Source organism: Vicia villosa, unplaced genomic scaffold (assembly GCF_029867415.1).
Source record: "Vicia villosa cultivar HV-30 ecotype Madison, WI unplaced genomic scaffold, Vvil1.0 ctg.000672F_1_1, whole genome shotgun sequence".
Taxonomy (NCBI): Eukaryota; Viridiplantae; Streptophyta; class Magnoliopsida; order Fabales; family Fabaceae; genus Vicia; species Vicia villosa.
In genome coordinates, this window is record NW_026705298.1 from 146679 (window position 1) to 150997 (window position 4319).

Below are 4319 nucleotides of genomic sequence, written 5' to 3' on the forward strand. Positions count from 1 at the left end.
TCTTCTGTTTTCAAAACCCTTTAACTATCTATCATAAATATTCAACTGTTATCAATCAACTACTGGTAAGGCTTTGTATATACTTCTTCAAAGGCCTCCACTCCATCCAGGTTAGGCTTTATAGCTTTCAATTTACAGTCTTTATTTAAATTACTGTCAAATATAAACTGTTTATATATTGTTTAGAATTATGTCTGAGTGTGAACCTTAGGACAGTTAAACTATATATATATATATATATATATATATATATATATATATATTATAGGACTATGGCCTAGGATTGAGAATGTCTTCCCGGTGAAAGCTCTTTCTTAATTAAAGATCTTTAGTTCAAACCCTCAAGATAAATTATTCCCGGTGAAACATCTTGAAAAAGCCTTAGAACCCAAAACTAGGACACATCCACCCAAGAGGAATTATTCCCGATGAAACCTCTTACCCATTTTCTTAAAGCCAAAATAAGTTCAAAACCACATAGCTTCCTCTTGTGCTATAACAAGGACCCTCGATGACCCTCAATTAGCCTCCTCTTGGGCTTTGTACAAGGACCCACAAGCTTCTTAAAAGCATTTCCAGCTTACTCTTGAGCTTGTATACAAGGACCCATCAGGTTTATTATAAACATAGGAACAGGTCTTCCGTTACCTTTTAGCCTACCCTTGTGAGTTTCTTCTATTCCTTAAACCATACTTTTAAACAAGCTAAGATTACCTCAATCTCACATTGAGCACACCTTTTGGAATGAGAGACATGGACAGTCTCTGTCACCCTTATCTTCATTAATCTTCCTTAGCAGAGTCTAGGATCCATAGTTGTTTATCCTCAATCAGAGTCAGCCTTAATCTTGGGCTTTAAACAAGAAGTCTCAATTATATAATCTTCCTGCCATCATTCACAAAACCCCTGGAAAGGGTCAGCCACCATTCATTTTTTCCAAAAGATAAACTCTCCAGCTGAGTAAAATCCATGGAAAGGGTTAGCCTCCAAAATTACTCCTGTAAATCCAAAACCCCTGGAAAGGGTTAGCCTCCAAAAATTCATTCTTTCAAAAGATAACTTCCCAGCTAAGTGAAACCCCTAGAAAGGGTCAGCCTCCAATCTCAATCAATAAAAGACATATTTCTTAATAAAGAGTCCGCCACAACCTTGGGCCTCATACAAGGCATGAAATAATAACTTCCCCAGTCAAGAGTCAGCCTCAATTCTGGGCTTTGTACAGAACACCAAAACTTCTAAATTTAAGTCAATCTCCAGTAGAGTTATCTCCCAGAGTCAATAAAATAATAAATCAATCAAAAGCCTCAAGCTTGGGCCTCATACAAGCCAACTAAAAATCAAATCTTTTATACAGTATATAGACATAACTTATCTCTATAGAGAGATCTTTCTCCTATCTCACCACATTCAATCAAACAAACATTTCAATTTCAATTTCAATTTCAATTCCAATTCCAATTTCAAACATTCTCCCATTTAGGACTTTGAAAGGCATGCTCTGGGGAAAACAAACCCAGACTTGTACACTTTCCCTAATTTGGATGAGAATCCTTCTTTCATTTAAGAGGCATGTTGGCTGTCATACCTGATCAACCAAGTAGGCTCCCTCTCTTAATGAAATGAATTCAGTCATTCTGTCACTCTTTAAAAATGTTTGTGGTGGAATAGTAGAAATACCTCTCTATAAAGATGATTTCATGTCTCTTTACTGTAAACAGAGATTTAATTCAAGCTTCAACCTTGAGCTTCAAGAAAGGCACCCAAAAATAGTTAATTTCACTAATTAGTTCTCCGAACTACATTAAGCTCCGACTTCCATTAGGGATATGTAGGCATGAGGTTCACAAGGAATCTCAGCGAGCTAATAAAATACCAAAAATAGCCAGTCTGTCTGTCTGTCTTGTTGGAACAAGAATTGTTCTGATCAATATTCTTAGTTTTGATGATAACAATGTATATGAATTTTGCTTAAGATAATGTGGTACTCTAATCCTATGCAATTTCCTTTTCAAGAAATATATAAAGAGTATGCACAAATCAGCGCTCAGAAGCTTTGACTCTGAAGGTTCATCATGCAACATCAGAACATGATCTGGCAAGACATCAGAAGATGGTCAAGCAGAATCAGAACATGGTCTATGGAAGCATCAGAAGGACTGGAGTTCAGAAGCAGAAGCACTGAAGTCATGGTATCACGCTCAGAAGCACTTCAAGATCAGAAGATCAGAAGATGCTTATGCACCAAGTTGTTTGTACTCTGATGATATTCAAACGTCGTATCTACAAAAGATCAATCAGAATCAAGTACAAGATGGTAGGCTTCGCTGACTGACAAAAGGAACGTTAGAAGCTATTAACGGCAACGTCAGTAGTCGCAGCAAAAGCAAGGCTCGAGGTAGTTGACAAAAGAGTGAAACATTAAATGCAATGCTGTACGGAATACGCAAAGCATTAAATGCTCCCAACGGTCATCTTCTCATACGCCTATAAAATGAAGTTCTGATGAGAAGCAGAAAGAACCTTTGCGCATATTTACAAAAACGCTGTCAAATTCAAAAGCTCTCAAACTTCATCTTCAACCTCACTTATTGCTGTTGTAATACTATAGTGAGATTAAGCTTTAAACTGTAAGAGAAATATCACAGTTGTGATTATCGCTCTTAAGAAGCATTGTAATACTCTTAGAATTTGTTTACATTAAGTTGTAAAGGACTAGAGTGATCAGTTAGATCAGAAGACTCTAGAAAAGTCTTAGAGGGTATCTAAGCAGGTTGTTCCTAGAGTGATCAAGTTGTGATTAGAAGACTCTAGAAGACTTAGCAGTGTCTAAGTGGAAAACCATTGTAATCTTGTGTGATTAGTAGATTAAATCCTCAGTTGAGGTAAATCACCTGTAAGGGTGGACTGGAGTAGTTTAGTTAACAACGAACCAGGATAAAAATAATTGTGCAAGTTGTTTTTATCTTACAAGTTTTGAAACTAAACTTATTTAAACCCCCCCTTTCTAAGTGTTTTTCTATCCTTCAATTGGCATCAGAGCGCCGGTTCTAAGGTGCAAGCACTTAACCGTGTTTAGAAAAGATTTAGGAAGAGAAAAATGCTTAAGTCAAGATGGCTGATCCAACAAACACAAACACATCTACATCTGGCTCTGAGAAAAACAATGGTAACAATGGTTACACTAGACCACCAGTATTTGATGGTGAAAACTTTGAATATTGGAAGGATAAACTTGAAAGTTACTTTCTTGGTCTATATGTTGAATTATGGGATCTTTTGTTGGATGGTTACATACATCCAGTCAAAGCTAGTGGTGTAAGGCTCACAAGAAAAGAAATGTCTGATGAGCAAAAGAAAGATTTCAAAAATCATCACAGGTGTAGGACTGTATTGCTGAACGCTATCTCTCATGCTGAGTATGAGAAGATATCCAACAGGGAAACGGCCCATGACATATATGAGTCCTTGAAAATGACTCATGAAGGAAATGCTCAAGTCAAGGAGACCAAAGCTCTTGCGCTAATCCAGAAGTATGAAGCCTTCAAGATGGAGGATGATGAAGACATTGAAAAGATGTTTTCAAGATTTCAAACTCTAAATGCTGGATTAAGAGTTCTGGACAAAGGCTACACCAAGGCTGATCATGTGAAGAAGATCATCAGAAGCTTGCCCAGAAGATGGGGCCCAATGGTAACTGCATTCAAGATAGCAAAGAATCTGAATGAAGTCTCTTTGGAAGAGCTGATCAGTGCCCTGAGGAGTCATGAAATTGAACTTGACGCAAATGAACCTCAGAAGAGAGGTAAGTCTGTTGCATTAAAATCTAATTATAAAAAATGCACTAACGCTTTTCAGGCTGAAGAAGTAGATTCTGAAGAATCAGAATCAGAAGAAGAAGAAGATGAACTGTCCATGATTTCCAGAAGAGTTAACCAACTCTGGAAAAGCAAGCAGAGGAAGTTCAAAAGCTTCAGAAGCTCAAAAAAGTCTGAAAGAGGAGAATCTTCTAGAGGCAGAAGATTTGACAAGAAGGTCATGTGCTATGAATGCAATGAGCCTGGACACTACAAGAGTGAGTGCCCAAAACTTCAGAAGGAAAATCCCAAGAAGAAGTTTCATAAGAAGAACGGTCTTATGGCAACATGGGATGAGTCAGAAGATGAATCAGACTCTGAAGATGAGCAGGCAAACGTTGCACTGATGGCCACTGTCAATGATGGATCAGAATCTACATCAGAATCAGATTTTGAAGAGGTATTTTCTGAACTAACTAGAGATGAGTTAGTTTCCGGTCTAACAGAGCTTCTTGAACTAAAAGC